Source organism: Panthera leo, chromosome A1, assembly GCF_018350215.1.
Source record: "Panthera leo isolate Ple1 chromosome A1, P.leo_Ple1_pat1.1, whole genome shotgun sequence".
NCBI classification, from domain to species: Eukaryota; Metazoa; Chordata; class Mammalia; order Carnivora; family Felidae; genus Panthera; species Panthera leo.
In genome coordinates, this window is record NC_056679.1 from 52,728,173 (window position 1) to 52,748,413 (window position 20,241).

Sequence of the window (20,241 nt, forward strand, 5' to 3'; positions counted from 1 at the left end):
TCTTTCCACCACCCTTGTGCTCCACAAGATGGAAGCAAACAGGCTAAATCTTTGCTTTTCTGACTTGCCTCCATCTCCACAGACAAAAGAAATTTTTAGCAAGAGTAACATGAACTTACAGAAAACTCACCCAGCATTCTTCCCAAATCTATTGTTTGGCTAAGCGAAACTTCAGCTCTCATATTCCAATGCTCAAGCTTTTGAGCCTAAAATTCCTTCCTCAACCAATAGCTTCTATTAAAACCTACAAAACTCTATCTGAAGAGTTTATGCTTTCTTGTTTCTTTTCTCAAAGCAGTTTTCTCCAGATGCTGCCTGTAAGGAGGGAACAAGTCCTAAGGTAAAAAAAAAAGTTCTATATCTGGACTGTATGGGGATGACATAGGGATATATATTTTCAAAACTCATTGAACTCTTTACTTAACATACGTGCATTTTCTTACATGTAAATTATACTCGATCAGGTTGATTAAAAATATTTAAATACATGTGTGCACACATACATACACACTCACACATAGGACAATATTGAAATATTTCCCCCATTACACTGATCCGTTTTGCCTTCTTTCCTAATAAGCACATCCTAACTATATCGTGGAGATTAAAATATGCCTTTTTACATGAAAAGATGTTCAACGTCGCTCCTTATCAGGGAAATACAAATCAAAACCACACTCAGATACCACCTCACGCCAGTCAGAGTGGCCAAAATGAAGAAATCAGGAGACTATAGATGCTGGAGAGGATGTGGAGAAACAGGAACCCTCTTGCACTGTTGGTGGGAATGCAAATTGGTGCAGCCGCTCTGGAAAGCAGTGTGGAGGTTCCTCAGAAAATTAAAAATAGACCTACCCTATGACCCAGCAATAGCACTGCTAGGAATTTATCCAAGGGATACAGGAGTACTGATGCGTAGGGGCACCTGTACCCCAATGTTTATAGCGGCACTCTCAACAATAGCCAAATTATGGAAAGAGCCTAAATGTCCATCAACTGATGAATGGATAAAGAAATTGTGGTTTATATACACAATGGAATACTACGTGGCAATGAGAAAAAATGAAATATGGCCTTTTGTAGCAACATGGATGGAACTGGAGAGTGTGATGCTAAGTGAAATAAGCCATACAGAGAAAGACAGATACCATATGGTTTCACTCTTATGTGGATCCTGAGAAACATAACAGAAACCCATGGGGGAGGGGAAGGAAAAAAAAAAAAAAAAAAAGAGGTTAGAGTGGGAGAGAGCCAAAGCATTAGAGACTGTTAAAAGCTGAGAACAAACTGAGGGTTGATGGGGGGTGGGAGGGAGGGCAGGGTGGGTGATGGGTATTGAGGAGGGCACCTTTTGGGATGAGCACTGGGTGTTGTATGGAAACCAATTTGACAGTAAATTTCATATATTAAAAAATAAAAAAAATAAATAAAAAAAATAAAAATAAAAAAAAAATAAAATATGCCTTTTTAAATTTGAAGATTTTTTTCCTTATGACATTCCTTTAGTTCTTAATCTTTCTTACTTTAGCATGCATCAAACTTACTCTCCTTATTCCTTATTTTTCCTTTCTATAATTTTGATTTTATTGGCTTATGCCAGCTACTTTCTTTCTGCTCTGTATATGAATGAAATACATGTTGTTGTAGTTTGTTCCATAGACATTTGTGCTGAGCTAGGTGAGTGAGGGCATACTCCAGGGACAACTCAGATATTCTTAACGATTAAGATCCTTAGACTGAAGAGGCACCTGGGTGGCTCAGTCAGTTAAGCTTCTGACTTTGGCTCAGGTCATGATCTCACAGCTTGTGAGTTCAAGCTCCCCATCAGGCTCTAGGCTGACAGCTCATAGCCTGGAGTCTGCTTCAGATCCTATCTCTGACTCCCTCTGCCCCTGTCCCACTCACACATTCTCTCTCTCTCTCTCTCTCTCTCTTTCTCTCTCTCAAATATAAATAAACTTAAAAAAAAAAAAAAAAAAGATTCTTGGGCTGAAGATGCCTAACCCTGAACAGGCATCAGACATTTTCTATAGCATGACTGTTCTTTGCATTGATGCCTTTTTTTCCCCAATAAAAATTTATTAATAACCCACATTTTTGCAAGAGTCATTAATGAGATGTTAATTTTTTTTATTCCCCAAATGACTTGACTGCTAAGAACATGAAACATTAAAACAGTCTGCCTATATTTCTGGTTTGTCGTAAAAGTGTTGAACACCTATGTGTGTTCATGATTGAAATGATGGATTCTTAGATTGTACTTTTTTAAAAACATTCCTAAGACATTTTTATTTGAGTATTTATAAAATGGCACAAATGGCACAGTCTCATAAACCATCTGTTTACCACCTATCGGGACTCAAGCCCAAGATAGGCCTCTTCTTTCCAGCACTTTTTTTCCAATAAATAATTTGTCATGATGGTCTTGTTCTGTCTGAGGGGCACTTTGTTTAAGTCAATTCAATGCTCCTCCATTACTCTACATAACACAGTTAGAGGCATCAAGTTGGTTGAATATCTGTAAAGATCAAGACTACAAGATTTCTTGTGATCATTTGTATGCACTCAGTCATTTAGCAGGTTGATTTCAAAGACAATGGTAAAGAATCAATCCCAGACTCAATTCAAAACTATGGTTATGTGCTGCTTTGGGCTTCTTTTTTATGATACAAAAAAAGACTGCCTTTAAGAGTATACACACCTCCAAAGAATCGATGTCCTTGTGCAAATATGATGCTACTCTTTGCATTCCTGTATGGCTGGAGGCCTTTCTGCACCATGCATTAATGGACTTAGTTCTTTTGTTGACTGTTCCCATTGGTTTTTACAACCCAAACTTTGGGTGTCCTTTACGAAAGTACCTTTCCTTTTTTACACAGCATTTGCATCAAGACTGCTCTTTCCATTGCTCTGATCGTCCAGCCATCTCTTGTGCTGCTACAGTAATTACAATAAGCAACTTTTCAGTTTTCTCCCATTCATCATCATGAATATTAAATTTCCTATAACTATTCCTTTTCCAGAAAATACGCTGCTTTTTTTGTCAGACACTCAAAAGAGTTATTACCGTTACAAGGTCATTATTGATTTCTAAAGTGATCAGAAGGAATTTCCCCCAGTTTTATTGAAAAATAATTGACCTATACCACAACATGCATTTAAGGCATACAGCGTGATGGTTTGATTTACATATATTGTGAAATGATTCCTATAACAGGATCAGCTAATATCCAACATCTCCTATAGATACAATATAAAGAAAAGAAAGTAGAAGAGAAAAAAAATTCTCCACCTACTCTATTTTTTAATTCTACAATTTTAAGTTGGGTAAAATTGTACCAATATGTCATCACAAAAAAGTGTTTTTCCCTTTCACATATAATTTTGTGAGTTCTCAATGCGTCGATATTATGTAGATTATAGCATAGATATTTATTTAAATAAATTAATCATTGAAAAGTCATTATATATCTTTGTCTTTGTTTCTAGTTCTTTTGCAATAACACTGATGCCAGTGAATGTCAGTCATTCTCTAGGGAGTTTGAGAGGATCCAGGGATCTGTAGGTAATTGATAACATCAGAAAATGTGAGTACATAAATTGTACACCAAATTTGACTTTAAAAATGGTGACAACGTGTAAAACTGATATCATTATCACTAAAGTCAATTATTTATTTTTTAAGTTTTAAGTTTATTTATTTACTTTGAGAGAGAGTATGAGCACATGAATGGGGGAGGGGCAGAGAGAGAGGGAGCAAGAGAATCCCAAGCAGACTCCACGCTATCAGAGCAGAGCCCAACTCAGGGCTCGACTCACAAACCATGAGATCATGCCCTGAGCCAAAATTATGAGTCAGATGCTTAACCAACTGAGCCACCCAGGCGCCCCACCAAAATCTTTTATTAAATAGCCAATTGAGCATGACATCTGGCTTTTATCCTCCAAGAGAAATTTTTGCCAATAAGCAACTGTTCACTTGATTACCTTCGGCAATCACGAGTCCCTGGTGATTACAGAGGAGTGTCTGAATTTGATGAATTACATTTGGACTTCCGGCATTATATGTCATTGGCACATGCAATATTAGTGGCTTTCTTTTGCCACTTTCAAGTCTAAATTACTTTTATAAAGAATCAAATGATTTCTATTGAACTTGATATATTGCCTGGAAAAAGTTACTCTCAAAATACAATCTGCTGTTTTATATCATTATGGATAGTGATGTATATAATTGCTACTACCATATTATATTGAGGTCCTAGGTCAATCAGAATTAACTAATTCAACAGCATCCCATAATCAGTATTTCATTTCCTTTTTATATATAATTTTGTGAAAATGAGGGAAAGCACAAAACCGAGCTGGCATTGAGACATAGGGGTTGGTGGGTGGTAGTATGAGGGTCAACAGAGTCACAGCCAAATTCCATTTCTCCACATAGAGTAAAACTTTATCTCTATGATAACCACATTATGATTTTGAAAACTCTTGAATTATTTTCTATGTAGCTTTAAAATATTCTCAAGCCAAGGTTAAAACAATAATAGGCTTAATTGGTAGGTTCACCTTATAATTAATCTAAATATTCCACATTCCAGAGAACCAAATTTTATGATTGGTTTTCACTTCATATTAGTAAGGATACAGATTGGAGCAAAAAGAGTCATCATATCACAGAACATAATTCTCCCTCTTCTATAATGTTTTAGATGCCCATCTCCTTAGAAAAACTTAAGTTAATTATATTTCTTGGCAGGATGGACCCTAAAGATTGCTTCCAGTCTTAAATTCTCAAGATTATTGATGAAGAATTTAAAAAAATTAACGTTTATTTCTTTTTGAGAGACAAAAAGAGATAGAGCATGAGTGGGGGGAGGAGTAGAGACAAAGGGAGACACAGAATCCAAAGCAGGCCCCAGGCTCTGAGCTGTCAGTACAGAGCCGGATGTGGGGCTTGAACTCACAGACTATGAGATCATGACCTGAGCTGAAGTCAGGTGCTTAACCAACTAATCCACCCAGGAGCCCCTGAAATTTTTTTTTAATTCCAATTCATTTCAATAAATTTCAAATCATACATTATAAACAAAAGAGTGCTTTGCTATATTCAAATATATACAGAATATTTGATGTGGTTTCCATTATGGAATCCATTATCCTGGTTGAATATTAAAATTTATCTCCTCTACACGGGATTTGTATTCATTCTAACATCCTTCATTCTTTGGAGATTGATAGAAATCTTCTGAGGCTTTTTTTCAGGTAGATATTTTTAAGGTAAAAAAGGAAAAAGACTTCAAATACAGCTTTGGCTTGAAATAAAAACCTTACGGTTTTCATAGTCAAACAAACTTCAAAAATGGAAGTCCTAGAAGAAAGATTTGAAATTTGGCCAGTTGGTTTAACTGTGAGATCACAACATTACTTTTAAGGCTCACTGAAACACTGGGTCATTCTGTGGTACTCCCAAAGAAAGGAAAAGAGAAATTGATTGGTTTATGCATGGCCAATGCACTCCCAAATAGTTCATTGCAAAGTAATGCATATTGAAAAAGACAGTTTAAAGTTCCCACACACTAATGGGTCTGATGGGCTCTGAATTAGCTGGCACCTTTTTCGAAAAAGATCTGGGCGTCATTATGAACAGCTCAATTAAGATGTCTGCTCAATGGGCTACATTGGGCCAAAAAAAGCAAATAGACTGCTGGATGAATTAATAAAGGGAGAGATAATGTGAAAATATTATAATGGCCTTGCATAAACCTTGATGAGTGGGGGTAGTTTCAGTGCCTCCTGCCTAAATTTAGATGAGTAAATCAGCTTCTCCCATCATGGATCACTTGACTCATTTCCAGAGGAACTCTCTGGGTACAGTTTTCCTGACTCTGGGAGTCAGTAGGCAGGTGCCTGTAACATCAGAAACATCATTCTTACCACATCTGTTTGGCTGCTGATGCCTTTGGATGGGGTCTCCTCACCTTTTTTCTTCTGACTCAGCATAGGCAAACTTCCTGCCTGTTTACAGAGTGCCATGAAAGTTGGGAAGAGGAAATGTGACGGTACACGGAAGTCTAACATCCCAGGAGCAACATATTAATAAACACTTCACGGATTTATAACCTTGTCTTAGAAATGGGTTCAAAAAGTTTTTGGATGCTCGAGAGGTTTCCCCAAATTTGATAAAACATCCCACTGCAAGCTATAATAATCCCATTTCACCTAAGCCATACCTCTCCTTTCCAATGGTCCATGCCTCAGAATAGGGAAGACAAATAGATCTGCATAATTAGGATCCTCAAGTCATTTCCTCTGTGAGAAAATTCACCTTTCTTTGAAAAAGCTACAAGAATTTAAAAGAAGACAAAATCAATCTCATGTCCATTCAGGTTTCTTACTCCAATCCTCCCCAATGGTCATACACATTTATGATGACTATATTATTTGTGTGTATGTGTGTGTGTGTGTGTTGTGTGCATGAGTATGTGTGTATTCTTAGTTTTATTAATGACTCTTCTCAGCAGCTCAGTTAAGAAATGAATTTCTATAGGAAATGTTGAAAACAGATACACGGCAGTTGCCCCCAGTTATCAAATGAGCTGGAAACAAATTCTCCCATCAGGTTATGTACAGAGCTTGAAACATTTTTAATCAAAACCATTTAGCCCCTGAAATAAAAAATATATATATAGCAAACTAACATCTCTTATGATCCTAGAACAATCCTGAAAATCTTAAAGCCTGAAAACAACAAAGTCCTAGAAAAGTTAGATAATCTAACTGGGTCATTTGAACTTCTTTTTGGCCTCCAAGGAGAGATTAGTACCAGTCTCTAAACTTTCACACTAATGCTCAATCCACTAGACCAGTACTGTTACAGGTACCGTTTGTTACAGGTACAGAAATGGAGAATAAAAGCATAAAAACTTTTATAACAATTTGGCATCACCATGACAACCAAGAACATGATTTTGTACTTTAGCAAAATGTCAGTCTGTGATAGTTTGAGAATTAAAAACAAACAGATAAATAAACTGTCCTCCACCATGGATACTTTAAAGGCTGGAGTACTCGACTATGTTAAATCATAGCCACTGAAGGAGTAATTTAGCATTTCAGTCAGGATCTCTGCACTTTCAGGTTTAGCCTCTGAAGCTCCACGTAAGAGAGAAAATAAGCAAATCGACATGAAATCAAAACACATCCACATGGGAATGCTGAGACTCACCTTCCACACTTTGACATATTAATATGTTTCAACTTCCTATTTCCCTCTAGTGGCTCTTGGTTCAGAAAATTGAGGAGGGCCTGAGAGACTGAACACAAGCAAAAAGCAAGATCAACTAAGTGCCGTCGCCTTCCTTTTAAGTTGGTGAATAAAAACCTTGAATTCTTTTTGGTATTCTTGTTTGATTTGAGGTTAGTTTCTGATTTTTTTTACTTGTGAATTACCTGCCTTATTTGAGTATCATCAGTAGTGTCGTTTAAAAGACTGTAGTGTAATATATTTGCATATTGGTTTCTTAAGATTTACAATCATAACCATCAGGTTCACAAACAGGGGAAAAAGGGTAGAGTATCCTAGAGATCTAAGAAATAAAATAATGATTCTTTTGTTGATAGTTTATAATTCTCTCTTTGAAGGAGGGACATGCTGCTGGTTATTCCTATCAGATATCAAAGAGTTAATAGCCACTTTTTGGAGAAATGTTGACCAACATGAATGCAGAGTTGGGTCTAAGTGTGATCCTTCAGAGCATATTGATAAAGGAAATGCAGAACAGCATTGATTTCACTGCTGCCAAAGTGCCCAGGCTTCGATCTACGACCATATTGACCCCATTCCCAGAACAAAATGTAACAAAATTTACACAATAGCAGCATCAAATAGCCTCAGTTATGCTGTCTAGGATGATCACTGAGAAGTCGATTTTCAAGTTGTATCAATATTTTTGTTGAAAATGCTGTGGTTCCTGTTGAAATTGGGAGAATAGTACAGATGCATTTGATAAACGGCTTTTATTTTCTTTTGGGTAACAATGCCACACATATCCTCCCAGTACAGTTAGAGTAAAAAGATTTTAAGAGTTCCCGTTGGGGGAGGGGGGAGATAATGATGTTGAAACCCATTATAATTCTTAAATTAATACCATATATTTCACATGTTGATATTTAGTGACCTGGAAAGATGTTTATTAAATGTTAATAAGAGACAGGTTGTATAATGTGATTCTATTTTGCTACCATATATGTATTGGGGAAAACAATCCAAAAGATATATACTTCAGAAATTTAATCATGGTGTTATCTGAGTGATAGTATTATTATTGTTTCTTTTTCTTTATGTTTGTCTGTGTTTTCTCATATAGGTTTCCCCCCAGTATCTGAAAGTAGAGCGTTCCTATGAAACCTTTGGTAAGCCAAAATGTCATAAAGCAAAGAAGCAATTGCCTTTATACGGAAAAGTTTTTGAGCATCCTCATACCCCAAAAATAACCTCTCTTAGACTTTCCTGATACCTTAGGACACATCTTGCTAGCAGATCCACATAATAAATTGAGAAAAAGCACAGATGCTCACAGACACAGCTCAGAGCTCTTGATTCTGAGATGCTGAGATACCGAGTGTAGTTCCCAAGGAAGGAGCTCGGCAGGTCTGCTTCCTGCTGCCTGGGGAGGGCACTGCCTCTATGACAGCTCACTGGAAAACAAACACTGAATGCTTTTAAAATTTTTTTGTGTGTGTGTCTTTTTTGTAAAAAAAAAAAAAAAAGCGAAAATCCTCTTTGGGTTTCTCATGATTAGCGAAAACAGGTACTAAAGAAGTTTTTTCAAAAAGCAAAGTTGTATAAAGGGAAGTTTTGAAAAGCGAGTGATACCTGTATTTTTATCATAGGCATGAACTTCCCATTTTCCTTTTGAAAAAAAGAAAGAAAAGGAAATACTTTCATCCACTTTGGGGATGGAAGAATGATCTACATAATCTGCTCTTACCATTTCTCCAAGTAGGAGCTCATCTCAAATACTCAAAATTGTGTTAAGGTGTTATAATGACGGTACCCCGCAGCCCCCCCCCCCCCCCCCCGCCAAAATGGGAAACTTGCTTCCTTTCCTTTCCCAGGTCACCGAAACTTTGCAAATATCAGCAGAAGCAAGTATAGGATTCAGTAACTAAATTACTGGAAGAATATAAAATAAACAAAAATATATGTGTAAAAGTGTATAGAATTGTCTCAAAGTAAGTAGAAATCTCTATTCTTGAATGCATATAAAAATGGAAAATCTGGAGAGCTGGAGGAGTGTTTTCAGTCAACTAAGTAGCAGAGTTACAAGTTTTAGAAACTGAAAGACCTGGGTGTGATTTATGTCACCATCACTTATGAACAGGTTTCTTAACAGCTCAGTCTGTTGTCTCTTCTGTAAAATGAGGATGATAGTAATAACCACCTCATAGAGATTTTAAAAAACTATATCAGAATCTGTGCTGGAAGTTTAGCACGTTGCCTTACGCATGTTGAGCCTTCAGTAAATCATCTCCATAAAAAAATTATTATTATTAGAAGAAAGTTTACATCTTATCCTCTCCAGATTCTCCCATGACCAGCACTATGCTCATCCCTCTGTCCCTTCCTTGGTCTTCCTCCCACGTCGGACCATATAACAAGTTCTATCTCTGCACCATAGCATTTGTACAGAGAGGGAAAGCCATTTCTCCCCCTCTACCAACATTTCCTTTGGGGAAAATTGAAGGCAATAAATTCCACATCCATTATAAGCAAATGTCACTGGGCCCAGTATACTCAGAGGAAAGAAAGAGAGTACAATATCAGAATTTTTGAAACATTAAATCTAATAGCCATGTTGATTGGGAATAGTGGAGTGATTTGTATGATCTGCTCTAAACATTCCTGAAAAGCAAAATCTCCTCCAAAAATCAGAGGAAGTAATAAAAAGACCACTGGACAAAGCAAGCAAGAGCACTGTGAATTTTACTTAAACTGGTTTGGTCATGCATAGCTCTTAGATGCTTTTGGTAGGCAAGAGGAGCCCTCAAAGAAATCTGAGGTGGGTGAGGATTCCATTGCTGCACCAGCACACACAGCTTTACTGAGGAAACCCACCCCAAGCCCAATTCTGCTGCACATACAGACATATGTCAAATAAGCATTGATTAGCAAGAAAGCCTCAGTGTACCTCAGGCAATCTGTTCTGTGACCTCGGTATGCCTTCAGGCAATCGCGAGGTGTGACCGTGTTCTTGAAGCAGGTGCCCATTACTCTTATAGTTGGTATCAGGTGAGCAGCAGTCCTAAACCAGCACCTCAGGGCCACTTGGGGAATCATATCTTGTACCTGAAGATCTTAGCTACAGTCATTGTTGGAGTCTTTTTTTTTTTCTTTTTTAAAACTTTTTAATGTTTATTTATATTTGAGAGAGAGAGAGTGGCGGAGTGGCAGAGAGAGAGGGAGACACAGGATCTGAAGCAGGCTCCAGGCTCCGAGCTGTCATCACAGAGCCCAATGTGGGGCTCGAACCCACACACTGTGAGATCATGACCTGAGCTGAAGTCGGGCGCTTAACCAACTGAGTCACCCAGGTGCCCCTTTTGTTGGATTCTTAATCCATGTTCGTGCAAGAGGAACAGAGCAGGGGAAGGATATCTTGTAAATATTTTAGCCATTTTGCATGTTTTTCCTACTTCACGATGAGAACCCATTTCTGACGTTAAACATAGTAAATAACAAGCCATTAATTTCATTTAGAGCAACTCATTCTTGACATTCACTATGTTAATTAATATCACCCCAAGTGTCAGTTGGAATATGGGTCATTTTCTACACACTTTAAGGTAGCCGTCTCCCGAGTGTGGCCCACCTGATAAAATGTTAGCCACCATCTTTGGAGAATGGATTATTGATCAAAGCAACTCCCCATTCCTGGAATTAAACATTAAACTGGTTGGTACATACATAATACTCCACTCTTTCTATACTGAAGTATTAGCATATTGCATTAAAGGCATGGTAACAAAATAAAACCTAATGCATTTGAATTAATTAGAAATGAGTAGCTCTTGAGCACCTATATGTATGAAGTTTGCTAGACACTGGGGGAGAATAAAAAGGATAAGCAAGGAACTTTGGTGTCTAGCCATTTATAACACCATCTTCAACAACTTTGACTCATTAATCTAGAGATAAATATCATTGAATTGCACATCAGTTGTCTCCAGTCTCCTCTTAAATAGTCTTTTTGTCTGGATTCATTTTCTAGGATCTGATTTGTCATTTGGCCAGAATTCTCACTTTCCCAAGATACCAATAGATAAAGCCTATTTGTAAATTTATTGTTTGGTTGATATCACTTTACCTGTTCCCTAGAAAAAGAGATCAGCTGTCTCTCATCTCAATCCAAGGAGCCTATAGGAACTGAGACCTGTCCTTAAAAAAAAAAAAAAAATACTGCTGGTATGTTCTGCCCCAGCCAAGATCAATTTTCTGGTTGCAATGGGCTAAAAAAAAACCTCAGTGTGCTAGCAGAACAATGACTTGTGTTGTATCTTTTCCTCGGTGTGAAGACTTACGAGTTTTGTGTGCATTTACTGCTCTCCTTGTTTTTATTACTTGTGGACATTTAAAAATTATAAAGCAAGAGTAAACACAATGTAGCCTCTTCATTTCACACATCGTTAGCATGTGTGTTAGGCTATCAGACTCTTAGCTACAACTATCTACTATTCGGTGACCACCTACCTTTTTAAAATTTTTATCTTAGAGAAGAAAGAGGAGGGGAAAGAGGCAGAGAAAGAGAGAGAGAGAGAGCATGGACCCAGGCACGGGGCTCTATCCCACAACCCTGGGATCATGATCTGAGCTGAAATCAAGAGTTGACAACCAACTGAGCCACCCAGGCGCCCCACTTATTATGATCTAGACATTTGCTAAGTACTGTACAGGCGTGTCATTTGACCTCCACACCCTTTGTGGAGGCTTTTATTATCCCTATTTTATAGATAAGATACTGAGATATAGGAAGACGATACCAGTTGCCAAAGTTACACAGCTAGTGGGCAATGGAAGTGGACTTTAACTCAGCTCTCTGTCTCCAGCCAGCACCCTAACTACCTTATGCTACCCTGTAACCAGTCCTTTCCCCATACTGCACTAGGCCATACACAGTCCTCTTAACTATTTACAACTTAGGGCAACCTCAAACCAGAAACCTTTTCTGTATCCTCAGCTCCAGGTTTATGACTTAGTAAACCATGAGTGAGTAAGGTGATACTTCCTGAAAACATTGCTTTTAAAACAGGATTCTTTTCCTGCTTTTGTTTTCATGATCATGTCAATAATCTTCCCCGTGAAAACTCTAGTTTCTTTGAGTCATCAAATAAACAAAAACTTAACATTGCCAACCCCAACAGGCAATACCGCTTGCAGAGGAGGCATCTCTGTGGCCCCCTTCACAGCGGTCTCTGCAGAGGGTCCCGACACCCCTTGCAGAGATGCCAAAGCCCGAGCACTGTTACTTGTCCTTAATAGCTTCAATAGGAGAGGCAACCACGATGAGAAAGAAAGGGTATATTTGCAGAGAAATAGAGCAATGGAGAAAGTTTCCAAAGTTTGGGGGGTTTTGTTTTGTTGCTTGAGAACTCTAAATATTTAAAGTATATCATGACTTTTTGGATTAAGTGCAGAACACACATCTTGCAACTCAGGGCCAACTCCAGGCAAAAACAGAAACTAGGCAAATGTCTCCTGGGACTCTCAAAATCTTTCTCTTGACTTCCATTCTACCCAGTTCTCCCTTTTCTAAAACTCAAGTAATCCTCCCTATTTTTAAATTTAAAAAATATATTTAATTTGTTAAGTTTTGAACTTTAATTCCAGTGTAATTAACATATAGTGCTGTGTTAGTGTCAGACATACAATATAGTGACTCAACAATTCTGTACGTTACTCAGCTCTCATCATGGTAAGTGTACTTTTAATCCCCTTTACCTGTCTCACCCTATTTCAAGTAGTCCCTCCCTATTATTAAACATTACTCTTAAAAAGAAAGATATCAAATAGGTAATTAATAAATACTACTGTCCAGCATTAGCAAAAATATAGGGACCTAGAAATTCTCATAAAAAGTTTGGTAAAATTTTATATTGGTATATCCTTTGTGGTTATCACTTATCAACTGCCTTTAAAATGTATATACCTGTAAATTGAAGTATTCCAGGACTCTATCTTTAAAGAGTGTTAACGCAACATTCAAAACTATCGGAATATATCACAGAATTTTTTTTTAAAAAGCAGGCTAAATGAACAAGAAGATGAAATTGGTTAAATCAAATTATAGCTCAACCTTACATACTAAGTAACCATCACAATTATATTGGAGAAACACTTAATTTCCAATAAAACCTGATAAAAACAGATTATAAGTGACCTAGAAAAGTAAAATATTATCTGCATAAAATAAAGATTAAAGAGTGTACTCTCTTTAGAATTTAAACATTAACCATGTTTAGGTAATAGGAACGCAGATGACTTATTTTGTTCTTTGTTCATCTTTAGTCTGGAGTTTTTAAAGTGAAATGCACTTCCATTATGGTAAAAAAAAAAAAAAAAGGAGGGAGGGTTCTATTTTGTTTTATTTTAAGAAGAAAAATCTGATATCCTGAGTGTTAATGTAAGAGACTCTATTACTTTGGTCCTTATTTGTGAAATGAAGGATTTTTTTTTTTTTTTTTAATCTGGAAAAGGAAAGCTTCAGCATTTGGGACTGTATGCAAAAGGATTTTCCTTAATAAGACATCCTTTCAAGGACATATACTAGCAGCTGCTCAGAGGCTCAGTGGAGCCTCACAGGAGGCTAAGACTTGCTTCAAGGGCCTCCTTGCATTTGGAAGTCCCTGTGAAGCCATTTATATCTGCAACTCCAAACCCAGGATGCTGTGGGTTTCCCAATTTGTACTCAGTGATATATGGAATAGGTTTTTCTTCCCTGTAGATGATATACTGGCGACATGAGAAGATGAAATGATAGAGGATCTTTTGAAGGAAAAGAGCAAGTCCCCTCAAAGCGTGCTGCAATTCCTTAGGCGCCGGCGGCCCTGTCACACCAAATTCCCCGCCCGAACCGTGTGTGGTCCTGCACTCATGCCTTTGCTCAGGCTGGAATGTCTTTCCCACCTTCTTACCCTAGGGTAATTCTACTCCATCCAAGACCTAATCCAAACTTCTCCTCTCTTCTGGATACTACGTACTTCACAGCCCTCTCTTGTGTCCTTCACTATCTCCAGAGAGCAGAAACAGAATTATTTCTCTCTTCCATGAGCAGCTACATTACTTTTTATCATATTGCTAATATGGAATGAATCAGAAAGCATTGTGATATTGACTTGCCATTTTATTTCTCTTGGCCCCATTTTTTTTTCTTCTAATCTACTCCAACCATCAGGGGTCTTTAGCAGGACAGGAGGAGGGAGAAAAGAGCAATGAAGCTAATATGTATTCAGTCCCTACTGTTCATCAGGTGCCGTCTATAATAGGGGCTTTCCCGTACACTGCCTTATGCTATTATCAAGTCATCTAAAATGTGTGAGGTATTGTCTTTACTGTCTAATGGAGCAGGTAGGCTCTCAGAAAGGTTATGGACTTTGATCAAAGTGGCACAGCTGCTGATATGGACTGAATTGTCTCCCCCAACCGCCAAATCTGTATGTCAAAGCCTTACCCCCTAGTGTGGTGGTATTTGAAGATGGGGCCTTTGGGAGGTGATTAGGTTTAAGTGAGGTCATGAGGGTGGGGTCCTCACGATGGGATTAGTGCCCTTTTTAGAAGAGACACCAGAGAGCTCGCTCTGGCTCCTTTATGTGAGATCACCGAAAGAAGGCAGCCGTCTGCGAGGCAGGAAGAGAGCTGTCACCAGGACCGACCACATCAGCACTTCAATCTCTGATCCCAGACCTCCAGCTTCCAGAACTGTGAAAATGTAAATTTCTGTTGTTTAAGGCACCCAGTCTATAGCTTTTGTTATGGCAACCCAAGCAGACAAATATGCTGTTGAATATCAGAGCCAGCATTTAAATCCTGACTTATTTTTTCCTGTCATTCTACAGTGCCTCTCAATGTGAACTGTTTGTGGCACGCTTTTATAACTCCAATACTGAGCAGAGTGACTGGAATATAGTAGACAGAAATCCAATGGACGGATGTTGGATGTTGAATGAATGACTGAATAATTGAATGGTTATACGTAGAAAGATAAGCATTGACTGCTGAAATTTCACAATCTAGACATATACCCATTCACAGAGTTTTAGTTTGAGGCACAGTATTTCTGATTACCACAGAGCAAATCTGTACCACTATCTTGGTGGCAAAGAATTTACTGGGGTGTTCTGGATTGCGTACAGGATACTGTGGGCATTTGTTGAACTATTTTGCTAAAGAAGATGAGAGGTGACTTGGGAATCAGTCAGAAATGCTGGGAAGCTACATTTATCTTTTGAGGTTCCTGGGTGTTTTTTTTAAGTTTATTTATTTATTTTGAGGGGGGGAGGGGCCAAGAGAGACAGAGAGAGAATCCCAAGCAGGCTCCACGGTGCCAGCATAGCCAACATGGGGCTCAAACTCATGACTTGAACCAATATCATGAGTCAGACACTTAACTGACTGAGCCACACAGGTGCCCCGAGGTTCCTGGTTTTTTTTTTTTAATTTTTTTAAATGTTTATTTATTTTTGAGAGAGATACAGAGTGAGCAGGGGAGGAGCAGAGAAAGAGGAAAACACAGAAATGGAAGCAGGCACCAGGCTCTGGGCTGTCAGCACAGAGCCCGACGTGGGGCTTGAACCCACGAACTGGGAGATCATGACCTGAGCTGAAGTCGGAGGCTTAACTGACTGAGCCACCCAGGCACCCCTACCATTTTTTATTTTTGTATGAAATGAAAACTGGGAATATTAGAAAGTTTATCATTCATTGCATTAGTGATATATTTACACACATACTGGCCTATCCCCTATCTCACAAGCAGGGAGAGGTAGTGCTAACCCTCACCTGTAAGTTGTGGGGGGTGAGCAGCAGAGAATGGATCGTTAAAGTCCTTTCCTACTTTGACATTCAGCAACTCTACTCCTATGGTTGTAACAGTCACGGTGAGAGGAGAAGGCTCTCTTCTCCCTACCATTTGTAGCATAATGAAATTCTACCCCATCTTCAAAACTCAATTCAAATATTTCCTTTTTCCTCAACACCATCCCACACTCCCTGAGTCATGTCCCTCAACTCTATTCCCCCAGGGAAGGGTCAGAATTAATCTCCCCTTCCATGAGCGTCCACAACACTTTGTTCATATCGCTGATAAAGAGTGGATCAGAGTGCATTATGAGAAGTGGCACCAGTCTATTTCTCCTTGCCCTATGCTTTCATCTGTTCCCTCCATGCTCGGAAGTCCTAGGGAAACTACCAGGAGGATACTCATCGTGAGTTTAACCACCCCAAGGCAGCAAATGAATGGTTCTCAGTCTGCTTTCTTAAACTGGAAAAGCACACAGTAGAATTTATCTCGTGTTTTAAAAATAAAAATTGCCACAGTTTATGGTTTGTAAAGAATATTATTTTGAACTTTACACCATTCTTGATTGTAAAACACATAACTTTCTCTTCCCTGTTTAGAGTGATAAATCACACTGATTTCTTTTGTAATCACATCAAATCTTACTTTATTTTAATAGTGATTTTGACTCTGACACATTTGTTATCATGCTAGTCGTGTAACCATTAAGGAAACACAATTTCATAATCTTCTTCATGCCATTTGTTCAATGGTTATAATATTTAAAATACGGCCCTTGAAGAACAATCCAGAAAAAAATTTCAAAGGGTCACATGAGCTTTCCTGTCAGCTTCAAAACCTGCAAACTGAGAGCAATCCTCAATTCACACTTGGTGACCAGTGTTGTTAACGAACCATTGGGTGAATGTGAAAGTGGCAAGAAAAACCCCCAGATCTCATACATCTTTTGTTCTCGCCTTTAAAAGTTCACTACCTTTGATGACTATTCATCTACTTCTATCTTGCTTCCCTCCTAAAATACAAATTGCTTACATACCTCAATCTTGTTGAGTTCCATAAATGTGTCAATGTGTGTGTGTGTGTACTGAAATCCTACCATATTAGCCTATATTTTTAAAAAGATATGAATGTTAAAAAAAGATATGAAAAGTAAAGTAGATATGAATCTCATAAAGAGCCATTAAGAGGCATAGCTAAAAGATTAAGGTAAATATATATTATGAGACATGGTAATAAGGTGGTCAGGCACTCTTGAAATTAAGTTGAAATGTAATATACGGAGATGAAAGGAAATTAAATATGAAGCCCTGAGATACTTATTAAGCCGTCAGTGGGAATCTGGTTGATGATGTCACAGCCAGGAGAGAAAAGACGACGCATGCAAAGTTGGACGAGATCCAGTTTGCGCTGTAGATTTATGCAGTTAATTTTGTCCCTTGACTGCATTCAGATGAGCATTTCTCCTCGACATACACCAAGAAAATTGCTGCATTATAGCTGTGTTAATGGTAATCAGCATGCTAATGAGCACCAGAAGGTCGTTACAGCAAAGAGAGGTTCAAAGATGTATAACCTAGAGGAAACAAGAACGTAATTCTTCAGGGAATGCAAGTGTCTTGTTTGTAGGTCATAGATTATTTGTTTTGGTCACTGCATTGCACAGGGAGTTTAATTTAAGCAGGAAAAAAAAATGAAGCTTTTTGAATTGTGAGAGCAGCCCAGCTTAATTAAGAAAAGTAACACCGGATAGCTTTGAATTTGTGGTAAAAATAGAATCTTTGGTAGACCTAAGACAGTACTTAATAGTGCTGTCCAACGTGGAATTCTATCTGTGGTTATGCAAAATGTGAGATTTTATTTGTATTTATTTGTAAGCTAGAAGTTGCTTCATGGCTCTCTGGCAAGGACAGGGTCAAAATATCAGGGGTGACAAAGGTAACATTCAGAAATTAAGTCACGGTATTGTGCAAACAGTGTCAGGGTCTAAACCTTCTGAGAGAATTTAGAGATATTTCATTGTTTACTTCAGTTGCACATTTTGGCTTCAAAAGGTTAAGTATTTATTGATACTGACAAGGGAGAGTATTCAATCAGGAAATACTGCTGCTATAGCTTATTAAAAAGTTCAGGGACATAAATGATGTGCTGATTTTTAGGCTAAGCTAAATTCCTCCCAGCTAAGTTCCTCCCAGGATCTTCCTCCCACCAAAGATTTAGGGAATCTAAACTGGTAGGCACCAATTCCTACATAGTATCAGTAAAACAGAATCATAATATCACTTGCTTAAATCGTTATAGAGGTTCTGTGTTTTCGTTTAATGTGTACTTTTGAATAGACTGTTTTGCTAATATGCTCTTTGGGTAGGCTTATAACCAAAGAATAATATCTTAGAAATGAACAATGGCAATAATTTGCATTTCCCCTGTTTGCTAGCACATGGAATTTGTCACAGGATTCAAATGAACGTTTTTGCCATCCCAAAAAGGACAAATAAAATAGCTTCTGATGATAGATAGATAGATAGATAGATGCACACACATGTATAGGACTGATTATAATGTAATGTAATCTACTATACTATAATATAATAATATACCATCATACTGTACTATACTAAACCACACTAAGGGCATTTTAAAATTTCCAACCTAATGACTCTCCAAATTAGAAGTTCCTACTTTTTATGGTTACCAGTTTCTTCAAATAAGTATCTTCTTTTGTGATATCAGGTAACTACCTTTCTTCTGAATTCTCAAGGTTAAACCTCAGGGGACCCAGTCCTCAAATTTTCTCCCTGCAAAGAAAAGCATATTTTGGATTAAAACCAATGTTTTAATTGTTTGAGTCTACCTTGTCACTTCAAAAAAAAAAAATCTGATACATATCCTCTCATAAAGGTACTATCCCATCTATACAGAATAATTAAACTGGGGAAGAATAGGCTTACATGCCAATTGGGAAAGAAAAAGAAGAAGAAAATAAGAAAAGATGAATAACAGTTGGGGAGGGAAGGGGGTGGAAGGAAGGAGAAGACAGAGAAGGAAGGGAGGAAGAGAAGGAGTGAGAGATTATGGCAGTATAGAAATACAGGATGAATAGGTAAGATACTTAATAATTTATCAGAATGGTGTTGGGAAAATGTAACTAAAAGACAAACATTTTTTTCCAACACAGAAAACCTTTCCACAAAGGTAGGAAAGAAAAAAAAAACCACTTTTATTACTGAATAAGCATTAAGCCACAATGTGATGAGCATCACAGGCAATCCGCTGAAAGACTGCAGAAAACAAAGTGACCCCCTTATGTGGCCAAGCAGACACAACCCATTACATACATGTTCTCAAAATAAATAGTAACTAGTCCCTCAAGTCAGAGGACTTGACAGTGGCCGTTTGTCACAAGTAGTTCATCCTAACTTCACCTGGTAGTTGGGGTGACCATCCGTGTTGGCTAAGTGGCCTTATCTAGAGAAAAAAGAAACTTCTCGTATCTCTGACAGGAAGTAGTTTTGGAACTTGGAACAAGGCGACTGTGGACATTACGCACAGACGCTGGGGGTTAGGGGTGCTGTCTTCCTTGATGCTTACATTTTAAATAGAGGACTCCTTAGTCCTTAAGAAAGACATTCCCTGTTCAGAAAGCTGACAAAAGTCCTATCCAGGTTTCAAAAAGGATTCTCATATATTTCAAACAGATGAGAAAGTATCTCCAATTACAAGTTTTCTAAGGAAAATGCTCTGAGAAAAAAGGGGAGGAGGGAAATCTCTTCCCTTATTTTCAACAGGAAAAATTAATCTTTTATCTTTAATAATAAAATAATAAAATAATAAATAATAAAATAATTTAAAAAATAATAAAATAAATCTCTTATCTTTCATTTGTATTATTTCTCCTTACCATGGGCACCACTCATTTTAACTACAAATCGACCCACTGGCTTCACTCTGAGGTTTGGGTGACTTGTCCTGATAGGACTGTGGGCAGGAGTCTGAACTGAAGCTGCTCACGTCCCCCAGGTCTGAGCTCTCATCGTCCGGGAGTTCGTTCGGTTGTGGCAGTCCCCTAAGCCGCTCGCTTTCTCCCACTTTCATGCGCATACGGCTTGGCCCTGGAATCTCCGACTCGGCTCAGGGTTCCGCCCTTCCCGTGTGGTTCCAGGTAGGG